Source organism: Notamacropus eugenii, chromosome 2 (assembly GCF_028372415.1).
Source record: "Notamacropus eugenii isolate mMacEug1 chromosome 2, mMacEug1.pri_v2, whole genome shotgun sequence".
Lineage (NCBI taxonomy): Eukaryota > Metazoa > Chordata > Mammalia > Diprotodontia > Macropodidae > Notamacropus > Notamacropus eugenii.
In genome coordinates, this window is record NC_092873.1 from 523,041,590 (window position 1) to 523,060,870 (window position 19,281).

A 19,281-nucleotide genomic window follows, 5' to 3' on the forward strand; every position below is an offset into this window, starting at 1 on the left:
TTTTCCTGTATATAGCTTGTTGGTATACATTTGTTATCTCCCCCATTAGATTGGGAGCTTCCTGCAGGCAGGGACTGCCTTTCTTTGCAGGTAACTTGGTAAGCACTTAATCAATTCTCATTGACTGACTGAGTGACAAGTGTACTACTTCAGTAGCTGTATTGGCCCCAAGGAAGGTGAGGGCAGACACCTAATTCAATATCAAGTCTTCGGAGCTTTGTAGAACCCATGGGGTAAAAGGAACATTGGTGAGATTTTCCATTTGTTTGAGTGTGAGCCAGTTACCATTTTCTAATGACCAGAGAAACCCAACAAATCTGGGCATGGTTCCATTATCTCTCTGTAAGGGGATCAAAAGGAGTCAGCCATTCTCATAAATTAACACATCATTTACATTGTAGAAGTCATTTGTATTTCAGCTAAGGTACATCACCAAGCTGGTATCCAGGAACCAAAAAAGAGTTAAGTTCTGTGTTGGCACCTGGATATTCATGCTAATTAATTGATGACTTTGGTTTCCATTTTTTCTCCGGCTTCCATGCCTTTGTCCAGGCTGTCCCTATGCCTGGAGGCCTACAATCTGCCTAACCTAAATCCTTCACTCCCTTCAAAATTCTTCTCAAAAGTCATTACCTCCAACTAGCCTCTCCTGATTCCCCTCCCACCACCACTATTTTTCAGTTTTCTTTCTATCCTGATACTACTTTGCATATCTTTTGTATTTACTTATCTATAATTTCTCCCCAGGAGGATGTAATCTCCTTGAGGGAAGGGGTTTTTCATTTTCTTCTTTGCACTCCCTAGCACCCAGTCTAGTGCTTGGCACATTGTAGGCCCTTAAGGCGTGGTGATTTGAACTGAGCACTTTGAAATAGTACTCCTTGCCCCTGGGAGAGCTAAAATGATCATACTTACATCCTTAAGTTTGAGATAGGTTTTTAACATCTTAAGATGCTCTAAGAGCCTTTAACAACAATACAATAACAACTTTAACAACAACAACAATAGCTAGAGAACAGAAAGGCCAACTCCAGAACACTCTACAACTGCACCAGCTGTGGCTGGACGCTAGCCAGCTGACAGACTCTGAGAGGAACGGAGGAATAGAGAAGATTTAGTCTCCAATGGCTTTCCAAATAACTGGTCTTCCAAATCAGTAATGACTCCTTTTAGGGAGCTGTCAGTCCTTCAGATGAGTGCCTCTAGAAATGACTCTTTCTTCTCTTGAGAGACTGGTGTGGTATCAAATGAGGGGGAGTGAATTTGTATTCTTACTTGCATATCTAATCTGGTCAGTATTCAGAAATAGTCCTTTAAAAAATGTGCCAGTTGGCATTCCTGCAAAGGCAGTCTCTACAGAACCCTTAGGAAAGGAAGCTGAAGACATGCTATTGAAGGCACCCTCTTTGGAGAGTTTTACTGTACTGTATCTTTCACATGGTAATAATAGCTAGTGTTTAGATAACATTTTAAGGTTTGCAAATATTTCAATTGATCCCTACAACAATCCTGGGAGACAAGAGCCATTGTTATCCCCATTTTACAGATGAGAAAACTGAGGCAGACAGAAGTCAGCTTAAGGTCACACTGTGAGTCATTATCTGAGGCCACATTTGAACTGATCCTTCCTGATGCTGGGTTCACTTTGTCACCTTGCCTCTTGTTTTGCTGCTGAAGATGCTAGCTAAGTGCTAGGAATGCAATTAATTAAAAAAAAATACTCCTTGCCCTCTCAAGGAGCTTGGTTGGTTGTTGTCCTTCCTCTTCACAGAGGACCAAAATGACATCACCATGATAAAGTGAAGTTTCAGTGTGTCCTACTGTGGCTGATCAGACCAATATGAGCTTGAAATGCTCAGGTTGGCACAGATAATCCGTATGAATATTTGGGGTGGATATCCCAAATTTGTGCATCCTGCGTTTACTTTGTGCTGTCTCAATTCTGCTTTACTCAAAGAGCACAGCACCTTTTCTGATGTGGGCACACCATGCTGAGTGGTCCTGTGCCAGTGCCTCCCATGTTGCACAGTCAAATCCAAAGTTCTTGAGAGAGACTTTGAGAGTGTCCTTGTATCGTTTCTTCTGGCCACCATGTGATCACCTGCCCCATGTGAGCTCTCCATAAAATAGTCTTTTTGGCAAGCGTACATTTTGCATTTGAACAACGTGGCCAGCCCATCAGGAGTTGTGCTCTCTGAAGCATAGTTTGAATACTTGGCAGTTCAGCTCAAGCAAGGACTTCAGTGTCTGGTACCTTATCCTGCCAGGTGATCTTCAGAACCTTCCTAAGACAGTTCAAATGGAAGCAATTCAGTTTCCTGGCATTGTGCTGGTAGATTGTTCATGTTTCACAGTCATACAACAATGAGGTCAGCACAATGGCTCTTTAGATCTTCAGTCTGGTAGTCAGTCTAATACCTCTTCTCTTCCAAACTTTTCTTCGGAGCCTCCCAAACACTGAGCTACCTCTGGCATTGTGTGCATCAACCTCATTGTCAATGTGTTCATCCCTGGAAAGTACACTACCAAGGTAAGTGAACTTAATCCACAGCATTTTAAACTTCTCCATTTGTTGTAACCAAAATGGTTATAACCAAGGGTGTTGTGTTGGTGGCTGATGGAATACCTGTGTTTTCTTGGTGTTGATTATTAGACCAAAATTAGCACAGGCTGCATCTCAGCTTCAGAGGCTGCAAGGACACATCACGGTAAAGGAAACAGGAAAAGGTGGGGAAAGAGGAGGGGTTCTGTTCTCTGTAAATGAAAGCATTGAGAGAAGTTTGATATGCTACCCTCTAGCCCTCTAATCCGAGAGAATGGAGGCTGAGAGAAACATCCCAATTAAAGTTTCAGTCACCCATGAGGTGGTAAACTCAGAGGTGATGAGGAGCTTATCTTGGGAACAGAGCAGTAGATGAAAAAGGAGAGATCCATGTGAGCCAGCATAACTGGATTTCAGAGATGGGTCCAGTGCAAAGAGGAACACCTGGAAGCCAGCGATCTGCTAAAATCCTTTCAGAAGACTCACACCACGAATGGTTCAAACAGTCAAAAAATAAAAATAAAAAAATCTGAGAATTGAAAACGGGCCATCTGGTCTACCTCCCTCCTGGACACATCCTATCAAATGAAGATGTGTGTTTTTGAATCAAAGAAGTCAGGGAGAGTTTGTAACTGTGATATCACAAATTTGTAACCTGAATGATTATGCAGAATAAATACAGAATCATCTGGCCATTATACTAATTTCTTGGATGGCTGCATTATACCTGCTTGTCAAGCAACAGATGTTTTTGGTTTTTTTTTTAAATAAACGAAGGAATAATTTTTTCATCCAATTTTTGTTCTCCTTTTAAAACCTACCCGAGGTGGTACAATGATTACATGTGTACAATGGGTGGAGTGCCAGTCTAAAGTCAGGAAGGCTCATCTTCGTGAGTTCAAGTTTGGCCTCGGACTCTTACTAGCTGTGTGATCCTGGGCAAGTCCCTTAACCCTGTTTGCCTCAGTTTCCTCATCTGTAAAATAAAGCGTAGAAGGAGATAACAAACCACTCCAATATCTCTGCCAAGAAAATCCCAAATAGGGCCACAGAAAGTTGGATACAATTAAACAAGGACAAACATTCAGAGAGTCAAGTGCTAGGTAGGAACATTTTTTTTGACCTCAGTAATTCAGGGAAGCATATAGGAAAGGGAATAAACATTTACATAGTGCCTATATGAGTCAGGAGCAATGCTAAGCGCCTAAAAACTTTTTTATTTTTTTTAAAATAGTATTTCATTACTTCACGACCAACCTACAAAGTAGATGCTGTTATCTCCATTTTACAGGTGGGGAAACTGAGGCATACAGGGTTAGGAGACTTGCCTTGAGTTGCACCACTAGTTAAGTGTCTGAGGTCACATTTGAACACAGGAATTCCTAACTCCAAGCCCAGCTCCCTGAGAACACAACCAGCCTATCTTGCTATAGAGTGTCACAGAGATGTAAAGGAGAGAGACAGAGACAGAGAAACAAGTTGCTGGGCATAGTGGGAGAAAGGATGGCAGCCTTTCAGAATTATCTTCTTGTACTAGTAGAGAGCATTTTGGGGTGAGCTGTGAATCAGATCAACTATTCTGGGCTGTTTTTTTCAATTCTCCACAACAGCAAATAAAACGAATATTTTTATATTCAAAGTGGAACAGAAAAAGAGGATTGTGTATGAAACTTGAGTTTCTCTAATGTATAGCTTTCCACAGAGGAAGGCTCAGTGGATAGAGCACTAGGCTTAGTCTGGAAGGCCTGAGTTCAAATCTAGCCTCAGATACCCACTAGCTGTGTGATCCTGGGCAAGGCATTTCATGTTTCTCAGCCTCAGTTTCCTCATCTGTAATATGAAGATAACAATAGCGCCTTCCTTGAAGGGTTGTTGTGATCAGATGAGATAATATATGTAAAAGGTTTGCAGATCTTAAAGCCTTATGGAAACAACCCACCTCACTGACTCCTTGGAAGGACCAAGCAAGTTCACGTACCAAAAGCCTTCTGTGAAGTGCTCAATAAACACGAGCCACACCATTATTTGTCTTTAAAAAACCTTTGATGAAAGGGTTCATTAAGGAGCCAAGATGTGAGTGCCAGCAATCCTTCATCTTATCACAGCCTTAAAAGAGAGCACAGACTTACACGAAAGTCATTTGTGTAGGAGATTACTGCTTTTTCTCATCTAAGACTGGGCTACGAAGTTGAAAAGAAGACAAGTTCCCAACATGAGAATGTTCAGCGGAATAAACATCCGGACTTTGGAGGTGAATGTGACCTTTTTGTTAAAGGGCCAGTCCCTAGCCCCAGTGACAACCTGGAGGGTTCACTCCCTCTGAAACCTCAGGCAGTCACTGGCCCTCCCCTGGTCTCAGTTTCCTCCACTGTAAAATGAGAGGACTGGACTCGAAGGTCCCTGGAGGCCCTTCCAGGGGCAGGCCTATGATCCTATGATATGTACATAATCACAGACATAGGGTTCTGCACTTTGTTTTCTATGAGTGAAAAGCATGGAGGGAAGGAAAAATCCTCCCCAGTTAGAAGCAGAAGGAGTTGCTTTCAACACAACTTAATCCCCTTCTTGCCATCCTCATGCTTCCCTTTTCTGGAGGACACAATCTAGGCACAGAAGGATATTCCAGGTAATTTTAAGGACAGAGAACACCGGGTTGGATGGGAGGGATCCTGGGAGAGGCAGCCGGTATCAGCTGAACAGCTCTTGGGAGAGCATTGAGAATTCTAAGAGAGGGGATGGAGCAGTTCTGAGTTCCAGGGTTTAAGGAGGACATTGAGAGGCTGGATTGTACAGAGGAAGGCTGCCAGCCTGGCGAGGAGTCTGGAACTGGTGAGAGATAGGAGACACCTGAAGAAACCTAGCGTATTAGCCTGGAGAAGAGGAGATTCAGGAGGGGGCTTGGTAACCAGCTTCGACTACAGAATCTGAGGGATCTGTCCTGAGGAAGACTGACGCGGTCTGTTCTGTTTGGCCCCAGACAAGGCAGAGCTGGGGGAGGAGGGGCCATGGGGGAATGGCAGAGGTCAGTGGCTGCATGATTTCCATCCACAATTTCCCGACAATAGAAGCCCTCTTACATGGAGAGGCTGCTTGTAGGGGAAGGGAATTCTCCATCCTTGGAGGCTTTTAAGTGGAGGCTGAATGATCAGTTTTCTGTTTTGCTATGGGGGATTCTTTTGGTGTATCTGGAAGACTGGCTGGACTTTGAGGTCTCTTCCAGTGCTCAAATTCTGTCATTTTGTGAATTGCATTTCACAATCTAAGGACAAACTAGGGGAAGGCAGAGACACAGGGAGGGAGGAAGGAAGGAGAGAAGGAAGGAAGGGAGAAAGAAAGGAAGGAAGGGAGGGAGGGAGGAAGGAAGGAAAGAAAGAAGGAAGGAAGAAAGGAAGGAAGGAAGGAAGGGAGGGAGGGAGGAAGGAAAGAAAGAAGGAAGGAAGAAAGGAAGGAAAGAAGGAAGGGAGGGAGGGAGGAAGAAATAACATAAAGCATCTACTATGTATTAATAAATATAATATTTAATTATAAATTAATTCTACTAATTTAATTATAAAATAATAAATAACAATGTGCTGAGCACTTTACAAATATCTCATTTGATCCTCTCAACAACCCTGGGAGGTAGGGGCTATTATCATCCCCATTTTACACATGAGGAAACTGAGACAAACAGAGGTAAAGTGACTTGCCCAGGGCCACACAGGCAGTAAGTCTCTGAGGTTGGATTTGAACTCAGGTCCTCCTCACTCTAGAATTTTTTATTTGGTCATGGAAATAATAGGGAACCAACAGAGTTTATAGAGTTGAAGGTAGTGACACGGTCAGATCTTCACTTTAGGGAAATGATTTTGATAGCTCCGAGGGTTAGGTGGATCGGTGTGAAGAGATCTGAGGCAGAGAAATTAGGAAGCTCTGGGCAGGGAAGGTGGCCACCACCGAGATGGTCTAAATCTCAGAACAGATGCGGTAACAGTCAGGATAAACTTGGCCTTAAATCCATTCTATTGACTAGAGACACAGTACTAAGTATTGTCGTGTGTGATCCTGGGAGAAGGGGGCTCTACTTGGTTGAGATATTGGGATGAGGAAGGGAGCAGGTCTGGTGACCAGAAGGTGACTTGGCAGTGCTGTGTAGGAGGGAGAAAGGAAAGAGTTTGGAATTGTTCCTCAAGGTAAATAAGGTGAAGCGACAATGAAAACTGGAGGGGGGGCTCTCTAGCCCTGGGGGTGGGGTGAGGTGGGCTCCTCTATTTAAAAAAACAAATAACGCCCCACTTCCCCAACCTTTGGAATCCAGTTTGAAAGCTATCCAGCTCTGTGGTGCGGGCACCACCAAGTGGTCAGAGAAATTCAGTTCCACCCAATAACGGAGAAGAGCCCTCCATGCAAGGGGTTGGGGCTACAGACAATAAACCGCCCCCTGCCTTCCAGGACCTGACATTCTATCAGATGAAGTGGTATGCCCAGCCACTGTAGATCAGATTCACAGGCTCATGAAACATCTTCTGTTCTACTGTGTATATTAAAATGATTGTTTTATCTGGTGTTTGTTAAATTCAGAATAAAAAAAAGTACAAAGTTTTGGGGGAAGGCACTCGTGGCTGGGACAGGGAAGGGGTGGAATCAGAAAAGGCCTCTCGTAGGAGGCAGCCCCAAAGGTGTAGAGTCTGTGAGAGAATAAAAAAATGGGGCACAAAAATACTGAAATGGGTTTGGGAAAAGAGAAACAAAGGACAACATTAATAGAACACATCTATTTCATACAAGCCCGAGTTGGGAGCTCAGATGGGATGCCAGCTGGTGTACTGGTTAGAGCACTGAGCCTGGGATCAGGAAGACCTGAGTTCACACCCAGCCTCAGACCCTTACTAGCTGTGTAACCCTGGGCAAGTCACTTCACCCTGTTTGCCTCTGTTTCCTCATCTGTAAGATGAGCTGGAGAAGGAAATAGCAAACCACTCAAGAAAAATAGGGTGCGTCTTCCTCAGTCAAGAAAACCCTGAATGGGGTCACAGAGAGTCAGACAGGACTGAAAAATAACATCAAGTACAGGGAATTCCCAGGGCAAGGAAGCTCCTTCTAAAAATACATTTAGCACTTTCTCAGCAGCTTCCTTATAATTTGCCCAGGTTAACACTGTGAGCATGTATCAGGCAAGACGTGACCCCGGTCTTTCCATCTAGTTCTACACACCATGCTACACTAGCCAGTACACTGGAAGGGAAAAACCAACCTGTTTTTGTGCTTTGGGCTACTTATTTGAAGCACTGCTCTTTATTTCTGATCACTGTAAAGGAGAAAGCTTTCAGTCTTAATGCAAAGTCTGAGATCAGGGGAAAAGTTTCTTCCTGAATGACACAAAGCTAAACATTTATGATCAGAGAAAACAAACAGACAAACATAATTAAATAAAGGCAGGTACAAAGTACACAGACAAATGAAAGTGCCTGATGTGTACTCACCACTAAGTGAGCGAGGCCCAGAGGTCAAGGGGTACTTGTGTAATATTTGGAGAAAAGGGTAAAATATTAACTGACCGTTTATTGTAACAAATTATGAAAGCAGTTTCACTGTCAGCAGCAAGTCTTCCCGCAGTCCTTCAGGACAGCAGTGTACAGACTACCTGATCCCTTTGAGAGGAGAAAAACAAGCATTTATTTAGTGCTCACTGTGTGTCAGACACTGGGCTAAATGCTTTACAAATATTATCTCACTGGGTCCTTATAGAAACCCTGGCAGGTAGGTACTGTTATTATCTCCATTTTACATTTGGGGAAATTGAGGCAAACAGAAGGCTTTTTTTTTTTAAGTGACTTGCCCAAAGTCACTACTACATGTAAGGTCAGATTTGAACTTGGGTCTTCCTGACTCCAGACCCACTGCCTTAACCATTGTACCACCTTGCTGCCTCTAGTACAATCTTTGCAATAGTGTCAGACTTTTCAAAAAACGAAAGGTCTAGGATTCCAATTCCACAAAAGCAAGTGGCCTCAAAGACAAGATTCAGTGTGATAACTTAGAGATCATAAATCTCCTGGAAGACGCAGTTAAAAAACCTGAATAACATAATGTGAGAAATAAGAAACCGATCCAGAACTTTTGAATATGAACAAAAGGTAGACAGAGAATCCATGTATCAATACCAGGAAAAACTCATACTTCATACCCCAAGACACATTGCTATTAGATTGCGTAATGTGAGTGTCAGGCAACAAATTTTGCAAATGGCCTAGAGAAAGAACTTCAGATATGAAGGAAAAACCATTCAAATACCCAGGATTATCGCACATGCATAAGAAACAGTCAGAGGACGAAGAGTATATTCTCAAAAGAAAGGAGCTCAGGCTTCAGTATGAGATTCCAAGTTGCAGCTTGAGACACTTGCAAGCTAGAGACTAATCAGGAAAAAGTGAAAGAGAGGAAAAGAGTCATAGACAGAAAGAGAGAGAGAGACAGAAAGACAGACACAGAAAGAGACAGAGGGACAGAGAGAGACAGAGACAGAGAGAAAAAGAGACAGAAGGAAAGAACAGAGAGAGAGAGAGAGAGAGAGAGAGAGTACAGAGACAGAGAGAAATAGACACTGAGAGAGAAAGGAGGAAGGGAGGGAGGATATTTAGTACAGGCATTTGAGATATTCTTGCTCTCAGGTACATTATCCCTTTAGGTCTTTTTCATTTGGAGTAGTTTGGTGAGGAAAAGGGCAAAAGAAAAAATTGTGTAAAGGAATATTTTCTATTAAGTATCAAGGATGCAAGCTACTGCTGCTGTTATAAGAGAACATTTCAATGCTTTAAAGGAATAGGAAAACAACCTTGGCTTAATAAAAAAAAGATTAAAATACATGTATGAAGAAATACATTTTTCAGAGATTCACCAAATACCTGAGAACTTTGGGGCAGAAAATAAACTGTGGCCCAAATACAAGAACTCGACTTACTTTGTGAACAGTGCAGAAAGCAACCTCCCTTATGTGCAAAGCTAGGCGTTTTAAACAGGTAGAGAAAGAACTTTCATTTTTTGAAAACTGGAGAAATACGAATGTAAGGAAACATGGCTGCAAGGGCACCCAAGGTGGTGATGGACCACATTCCAGACTTAGGGCTACAGGAGACTTCCTGAGCACGCGGCTTCCCTGGCCACCCTTTCTGCTACTGCTCTCCTGCCTCCCAATTCGCTGGCTGAGCTGGAATACTCCTTGTGCTCCACTGCCACTTACAAGCTCTCCCTCTGTCACCAGGACTCAGTAACCTCTCTTCTTTTGAAGTCTATTCAACCCATGTTTATCACCCAATCAAGCTTATGGTTTCTGTCTACCTATCTCCAGAGCATTCTCCTTCTTTCCTCGATGCCTTTCTTACAGTCCTTCTCTAGTACATACTGATATGCTTTCAAACACCCTCACTTTCCAATTCCTCTACTTACTCATTCCCCATGACCTCCTCCTTCATCCAATTGCAGCTCCATGAATAGATGGCCATGCCCTTGACTTGACCATTCCCCCATATTCTACATCCATGTTCAGTAATTCTGACATTCTTTTATCTGATCCTAATCTATTGTCATTCCAACACTCCTCTCTTTCTCCTCCCAACACTGCTCCTCATCCTCACTGTGAACTCCAGTCTCTCTACCTCTCAATTCTTTCCCAGGCCATGCACTCGCTACATTTTCTTCCGTTCCTGGTTTTGATCTTTAGTGAACCAGTTCAGTTCTACAAGGTCCTCTTCTTGTCCTTTATCCCAGTAAGGATTCTGACCTGACAAACCTCAGCCTTGGATTATTTCCATTATCTTCTGCCTTTACTCCTACTTACAAGCTGCCCAAGAAAGCTGGAGACAATGACAAAAGAGTGCTGATTGGGACCACTACATTCTCCCCCCGCCCAAGCCAAACTATATCCAGCTTTATTAAAGATACATTTCATAAACAATCATGGTAATTCAGATTCCTGGACTGTAACTGACAACAGTATACAAGTTTCCAACTCCCCTCCTCTGTGGATTACCAAAAAGTCATCATAAAACTCAATGAAGAATCTTTATTTTATACTTTGAACAGGGAAAATTTAGTGAGGGTGAACACTTTCATACTGAACACATATTGTTTAACAGCTTTTCATGAACTGACCCTTACTTTGAAGAAACTAAATGAAAACCACAGAAATTTTTTTATGAATAGTATTTTATTTTTTCCAATTACATGTAGACCATTTTTAACATTCATTATTTAAAAATTTTGAGTTCCAAAATTTTCCCCTCCCTCCCCTCTCTCTTCTCTTTCCCCTATAAGAGTAAGCAATTTGATATAGGTTATATATGTCCAGTTATGTAACATATATTTTCATATTAATCATGCTGTGAGAGAAGAAATAGATCAAAAGAAAAAAACTATGAAAAAAATAAAGTGAAAATAGTGTGCTTCAATCTGCATTCAGATTACATCACTTCTTTTTCTGGGTGTAGATAGCATTTTCCATCATGAGTCCTTTGGACTTGGATCGCTGTATTGCTGAGAACAGCTATCATTCATAGCTGATTATTGCATAATGTTGCGGTTACTATGTACAATGTCCTCCTGGTTCTGATTACTTCACTTTGCCTCAGTTCATGTAAGTCCTTCCAGGTTTTTCTGAAATCTGCCTGCTCATCATTCCATAAAGCACAGTAGTATTCCATCACATTCATATCCACAACTTGTTTGACTTATTCCCCAATTGATGGACATCTCCTCAATTTCCAATTTTTTTTCCACAACAAAAAAAGCTACTATAAATACTTTTGTGTACATAGGGCCTTTTTCCTTTTCTATCATCTTTTTGGGATATAAACTTAGTAGTGGTTTTGCCAGATCAAAGGATATACACAGTTTTATAGCCCTGTGGGCGTGGTTCCAAATTGCTCTACAGAATGGTTGGATCAGTTCACAACACCATGAAGAGCATATTGATGTGCCAATTTTCCCACATCCTCTCCAACATTTATCATTTTCCTTTCTTGTCATATTAGTCAATCTGATTTGTGTGAGGTGGTACCTTAGAATTGTTTTATTTCCTTTCTTGTCATATTAGTCAATCTGATTTGTGTGAGGTGGTACCTTAGAATTGTTTTAATTTGCAATTCTCTAATCACTAGTGATTTAGAGCATTTTTCATATGACTGTAGATAGCTTTGATTTCTTCATCTGAAAACTGGCTGTTCATATCCTTTGACCATTCATCAACTGGGGGATGAATTTGACTCAGTTCTTTATATATTTGAGAAATGAGGCCTTTACCAAAGATACCTGCTGTAAAAATTGTTCCTCAGCTTTCTGTTTTCCTTCTAATTTTGGTTGCATTGGTTTTATGTAAACCCTTTTAAATGTAATATAATCAAAATTATCCATTTTACTTCCTGTAATACTCTCTATCTTCTATTTGGTCCTAAATTCTTCCTTTCTCCGTAGATCTGACAGGAAAATGGTATCACCCTTTATGTCTAAATCAAGTACCCATTTTTACCTTATATTGGTATGCAGTGTAAGATGTTGGTCTATACCTAGTTTCTGTCATACTGAAAAACTGCAGAATTATTAACTGGAAAAGATTCCTAATATGAAAGAAATTGTGGCTTTTGGGGAGAGGCTATCTCAGGGCTATAATTCAAGTCTAGATTGACTGAAAAACTGGTATCCAATTTATTTCAGAGTGAGGGAGGGAGGGACATGGGGCAGGTCAGGTCCTAACAGGCTCCTTTGTTTGGAGGAGTAAAGTCAACTCTTATGGCAAAGAGGGAAATACAAATTTTCGAAGTTAATCACTTCTTCCCTCTTCAGACAGGCTGGGAGTATCATACCAATGCATTTGATATATGTATAGATTGTGTGTGTGTATGCCCTCTGTCACTTTCTCTTCTATCCTTATCTCACATGAAGAGGTGGCCCTTCTTCTTGCACAAGGGACTCAGTTCCATCCCATCTTCTCCAGTAGACTGTCCCCTCCATCAACTCTACTCTCTCACTAATCTTTGTTTTCATCCTATTTCCCTCATGTCGAAATCATGCTCATGTCATCTTCATCTTAAAACAAAAAACCTTCATAGATCCATCCATTCCCGTTAGCTCTCAACACACTTTCTTCCTTTCTCTCCCTTTCTTTCTTTTTGGCTAGACTCCACAAGAAGGCCATCTATAATAGGTGTCTCCACTTCCTTTCCTCTCATTCTTTTCCTGACTCTTCAGTCTGGTTTCAGACCTCATCATTCAACTGAAACTGTTCTCTCCAAAGTTACTAATGATCTCACAGATCTAATGGCCTTTTCTCAGTCCTCATCCTTCTTGACTTCTCTGCAGCCTTTAATATTAACAGTCACTCTTTTCTTGATATTCTCATCTCTCCAGGTTTTCGAAACACTCTTCTCTCCTGGTGTGGCTCCTATCTGACCAATCTTTCTCAGTTTCCACTGTTGGATTCCTATCTAGGTCATACAAGGGTCCAACAGAGTTTGGATCTCTTCTCTATTCTACTTCACTTGGCGATCTCATCAGTTCCCATGATTAAATTATCATCGATGCTGAGGAGTTTCAAACCTAGCCCTAAACTCTGTACTGACTGATCTCTAGCCTTGCGTCTCCCAATGTCTTTCAGACCTCTCAAACTAGATGTTAAATAAATGTCTTAAACTCAACATGCCCAACACTGAACTCATTATCTTTCTCCCTAAATACTGCCCACTTTACTCCAAATTTCCTTATTTCTATCAAGGGCACCAATATCCTCCCAATCACTCAAGTTTACAAATTAGGTGTCATACTTGACTCTCACCATCTTTCATCCTCAACATCTACCTCTTCTTTCTTCTGACACTACCCTCATCCTTGTGAAATCACTTCATGCCTGGACTACCACGGTAGCTTGCATCAAGTCTCTCCCTACTCTGTCCCATCCTCCACTCAGCCACCAGTGCCGGTCTAACCAAGTCAATAAGCTCTATAGGCTCCCTATCACCTTCAGGATCCAATATAGAATCTCGTTTGGCCCTTCGTAACCTGCTCCCTACCTGCCTATCCAGTCTTCGTAAACCTCACTCCTTTCCACATACTCCATAATCGAATATCCCTGGTCTCCTTGCCGCTGCTCACATAAGATGATTCATCTCCCGACTGAGCCTTTTAACTGGTTGTCCTTCCTCAACTCCTCTGTCTGGCTTCCTCCTAATCTCACCTGCTACAGGAAGTTTGCCTCCTTCTGAGCTATCTCTAACAACCTGACTACATCTTGTTTATATCCAGTTATTTATATTCGGTCTCCCTTAAGAGACAGACAGGAGGGCCTGGAGAGGAAGGCCTGGTTTTTGCCTGCTTTTCCTTACTGCTTGCCCTAGCATTTAGCACAGTGCCACTTAATAAAGGATTACTGACTGACTAGTTCTTCAGTGATCTGCATGTAAGTATTTAATGTTAACATAAGCCAAAACAACCAAAATACAAAATGATATGAACTTTTGGAAATGAGGTACAGTTTTTAAAAAGGAAAATGGGAGATTTCATTGGATAGTTTGGGGGTTCAAGTGACAGTGACACTGAATGTCAGAAGGTACTTAATTAAGCAAGTAGAGCAACCTAAAAAATAGAGAAGGGGGATGGACAGAACAACCGTTCTGTAGCAGCTGTGGTTGCTAGAAGCAGTGAGGGGAAGGCTTCAGCTAAGTGACTTCTGATTGGTGGGAGAGAGGATTGATTGCATTTGGGGAGGGGGGAGGGCTAGGAGCTAGACCTGTATTGCTCTTCTGTGCCACCTAGTGTTGAAAAGAGGCAACACTCCTTGTAAGTTTGTACTCTGCAGCTACCTCTGGTTTGAGAAGTAAAAAGGAAGAGGGGTGTCTTTCAACTACTTCATATGCTGGTGCCGGTTCTTGCTGCTGTTGTTTGTCCTTTATTTTCAAAGAGGACCACGACATCAGGGAGATGATGACATGACTTGTGCTTGACTTTGATTTGAGTGAGGGAGGGCTGTGCAGGTCACCAGCCTGGATCCAGTGACCAGATATTCATCAGGATGGCTGGAGATGGCCCAGGATGCGCTGGGAGACCTTGGCCCCTTTAGACTAAGGCCTTTTCAGGTACTCTCCCAAAGTAAGGCAATGCCCATTTAGTGAATATGCCTCACCTCTTCGAAAAGTGAGCCCAGGCTTGACCCCTTTAATTACAAACAAAACAAAACAAAAGCTGGGAGGGGAAGACCCTCAGGGTTGCTGTTCCAAAGAGAAACAGTTACCATTGACATTCACTCTAAATTCACTCAAAGCCAGGAGGGCCCAAAATACAGCTACTAAAGTGGAGCTTGGCTAGGGACCCATTGTGGGTGAATGTATGAGCTTCAGAGTGAACTGGGGGGAAGGAAGGAAGGGAGGAAGGGAGGGAGGGAGGGAGGGAGGGAGGGAGGAGCTGGTAGCTTTCTTTGGGTTAGGCAGTGAAACTGTAGCTCTAAGCTCTGTTGCAATTGGACAATGCAGCATCCCCAGGTGGGTGAGAAACTGGCTGGGCTGATCTCTATAGTTCAGAAGAAGCCAGTCTGATGTATTTTGCATTCTCCGTCATTAGACCATGAGAACAGGGACTGATTATGCTTTTTTTTTTTTTAAATCTCCAGGGCTTAGAGCATAGGTGCTTAATAAATCTTTATTGTTGACCTGAATCTGGCTTAATAGGGATTACTATCCACATAACAAGGTAAGAAGTCAAGTCAAATCAACGAATATCATTAAGGAATATTAACTCAAAAATTTCAGACAAAATCCTGTCAGACTACAGTGTTTTATTCAAAAAAATCATTCCTTATGAGCAAATGGTATTTATAGCAGGGATGTAAGATGATTCAACATTAGGAAAACTGTCAATATAATCACGGAAGATAAAAACATATAAAAGCCCATGATTATCTCAATAGATACAGAAAAAGCCTTTGACGAAGTACAATATAGCTACCTATTGCTAAAAATCCTACAAAATACAGGCACAGAGACCTTTTTAAATATCTTTAAAAGAATCTATTAAAAAAACCCAAAGCGTTATGAAGATAACACACTTCAATCTTTTCCAATAAAGACAGGAGTAAAGCAAGGATGCCCATGCTCCTCACTATTATTTGCTATAGTTCTAGAAATGCTAGTGTAGCAATACAATAAAGAGAAACAAATTAAAGGCATGGAGATAAGTAACGAGGAGATAGAACTATCCCTATTTGCTGATTAGATGATGACAAACTTGGAAAATCTCAAGAATCAGCAAAGATACTAAGACAATTAGTAGCTTCAGCAAAGTTGCAGGCTATAAAATAAACCCTCAAAAATCAATGACATTTCTAGTAACAATAACAAAACCCAAAAAGCATTAATAGAAAGGGAAATCCTTTTCCAAATAACTTCTTTTGTTAGTGTTCAGTTGTTTTCAGTTGTGTCTGACTCTTCACGACCCTCTTTGGGGTTTTCTTGACAAAGATACTGGAGTGGTTTGCCATTTCCATCTCCAGCTCATTTTACAGATGAGGAAACTGAAGTAAACAGGGTTAAGTGACTTGCCTAGAGTCACACAACTAGTAAGTGAAATCCATTATGAACTCCCTGCCAGGTTCCTGTGTGTGCCCACAATTCGCCACAGACATTGAGTGTGTTGGTGGGAGAATGTGACCCAGCTTTATATCTGGATAGTGATATATTTTATTATTTAATGCACTTTATTGCATTACATTACATATACTATTTAATGCATAATACTGTATTTGCTTTAACAGATTAGTATCAACGATGTTACTTTTTTTATTGTTAAGTAAATGGTTATGGTTAAGATATAGAAGGATCATCATTGTGAATGGCTGGTTGTATAATTATCATACCTCATGTGGGTGTATTACATTGCAAATGGTTGAAACCCGCTAGCACTCTGTGTACGGATACTTCTGGAGGAAGACAACGTCAGTGACAAGAGCCCAAATACTACAGATCTGGCCCAAAGGGACTCACCAACCACCCCAGTGTCCAAGAGTTTATGGAGCTTTGCCCTAAAACAAAAATGCTTTATTTTCAGAAATATGGCTGAAAAAATGAATAAGTCAAAGAAGAATCAATGATTACAAAATATAGAATCCAACGATGCCCAAACATACACTCAGGAGAACATCATAACTGCAAAACTACAAGGAAAATCTCAGGGGAAAAAATTGCTCGGTCACAAAGAATACAAGAGTTCCTGTAAGAAAGGAAGCAACAGATTTAAAAAACCAATCAAGAACTCTAAAGGAAGGAGTTGGAAGGAAAATAAGTAGTAGTATGGGAAGTGGTAAACCTTACCCAAGTAGGAAACTCACTGAAAATCAGAATGGACCCAAATGAAGGAAGGAAAGAAAGGAAAAAAAGGAAGTTAGAATGGAGAGAAGGAGAGAGGGAAAATGGAAAGGAAAGATAATGACTTATGGTGGGTCTAGGCAAGGGGAAGAGGAGAGGCAGTGGGCACAAGCAGGTCTCTTCAGTTACAGATCACTAGTGTTAAATCCATTCCCTTTTGCTACTTTCTTCTTTGTAAAGAGATCTAGATAGCGGCAGGGCTGGATGGACCTCAGAGGCCCTTCATGAGGCCTAGGCAAATTAAGTGATTCGCCCAAGGCCACACACTTAGTGTTAATGAGATCATGCTACATAAGACTTGGCTTAAAAAAATAGGGGCTTAGGGGAGAGATGAAAGAGTATAGGGTGGAGTAAAGTGTACAACTGCCAGTCATATCTATGAATGGGATGAACTTACTCATAAAGTGGAAGAGAACAGCAGGATGGAGGAGAAAAGAGAATGTGTTGTTTATATGACGTTTAAACAATATGTTGTTTATCTAAAATGCACTAGAAACATAAAGATTCCCACAGAGTTCAAATGAGGGGCTAGGGCAGAATATATTATGCTTTAGCTCAATTAAACAAGCTAGGCGTGGTAATTATGATCTTAGACTAGGCAATACTTAAAACAGACGTGTTCAGAAGAGCGAGGAAACTGAACTGTATTTCAAAAACATCATAATGAAATGTCAGTATTTGACATATGGGCATTGAATGGCATGGTATCCAAGTACTTGAAAGAAAATTAATTGAATTACAGGAAGAAATAGCAAAATTATAATATTTGGTATCTCAATGTGCCCCCTTTCTGACCTGTATAACACAGATAAAGAAAAGTTATGGATCGTAACAGAATTTTAGAAAAGTTAGATATGGTAGATCTCTGGAAACTACTTAAGGAGAACAGGAAAGAGGAGCCATTTCTCAGCTATACATGGTACCTATATAAACACTAATCATGTGCTTAGGGTAGCAGTTTTCAACCATTTTGGTCACAGGACCCCTTTACATTCTTAAAATAATTAAGGGTCCCCCAAAGAGCTTTTGTTTACATGGGTTAAATTTATCAGTGTAACCTGGTTTGCCCTTTTGAGCATGCCCAATTTGGTAACATGGAGCCACCCTACCACATGGAAGGTGCAGCTTCCTTGATTGGCTGCCTGCATCCTAAAAAGTGGTGAGACTGAGCCACCATTCTCTCTATGCCATCTTCTCAGCTTTGTTCCTTCTCATGACTCCTGTCTGCTGCACTCAGCACTCAGTGTGGACTCCATATGGAGGCAGATAACTGAATGGGTGAGAGGGAAGGGACTTGCCTTTCCCTGTTTTCCTCTTGTTTATCCCAGTTCTGAGGAATGGGTCTGGGTGTGTTTCTGTTCTGTGTCATTTGTTCTTGGTTTCAGGAGACTGAGAAGATCCTCATGGAATCTGAGAGTTTGAATCATGGTGATCTTGAAGCCAGCCCTGCAGGCTGAATGATGCCCTGAGAAGCCAAGGTGTGGGAGAACTGAGTCCGTGGCAGGACTTGGAAGTGGGACCATGTTCCACAGAAACAGCTAAGCTAAACATAATCTTCTTACGACCTCCCATTTATCATAGGAAGTATGACTGTGTATTTGTGATTTTACCTTCTGAAGTAAATATTCCATTATAAAAATTCCATGGTGTTGCACCAACATTAACTGTATTAGAAACTTAAACAAACAACTATTGCTTTTCCTCAGATGTGTCTGACTCTTCATGACCCCATTTAGGGTTTTCTTGGCAGAGACACTGGAGTAGTTTACTACTTCCTTCTCCAGCTCATTTGACGGACGAGGAATTGAGACAAACAGTGCTAAGTGACTTGCCAGGGTCACACAGCTAGTCCGAGGCCAGGGTTGAACTCATGAAGGAGGCTTCAGGTCCAGCACTCTGTCCACTACACCAACTAGCTGCCCTGTAAAACAAACTATTATGAAAAAGTTTTCACCTCCTCACAGGCTTCCTGAAAGGATTTTGGGGACCCCTGAAGAGCTCCAGAACATACATATATGCACATATATACATACACCCATACACATACACACATATACATGCATGTATGGATATATATATTTATATGGAACAGTCATGGCCCCAGGCAAGATAAGGCAAACTCTGACCCATCAGTTCACATAGTACAGCAAGGCACATGGTAGATGTTTGATAAATGATGGTTGATAGATTAATAGGTGGCTATTAATAGATTAATAGCACTCTCCAAAAATTTCCAGAGAAAGGGAGTAGTGGTGGTAGTTGGTCAATGCCAGGCAGGAGGACCAGGCCTATCTAGAATAGAGGCTGCCAGTTTCAAGAGAGGAGGACAGGACCCTCCAAAACTAAAGAGGCCTTTTG

At 41.6% G+C, this 19,281-nt stretch overlaps 1 long non-coding RNA gene across 1 annotated transcript; it reads left to right on the plus strand.

The window, feature by feature from the left end:
• The first annotated feature begins 1,653 nt into the window (after positions 1–1,653).
• On the plus strand, positions 1,654–18,565 carry LOC140530264 (uncharacterized). The gene is made up of 2 exons (XR_011975881.1): positions 1,654–2,530; positions 18,309–18,565. It is a non-coding gene; the product is annotated as an uncharacterized lncRNA (long non-coding RNA).
• The last annotated feature ends 716 nt before the right edge of the window (positions 18,566–19,281 follow it).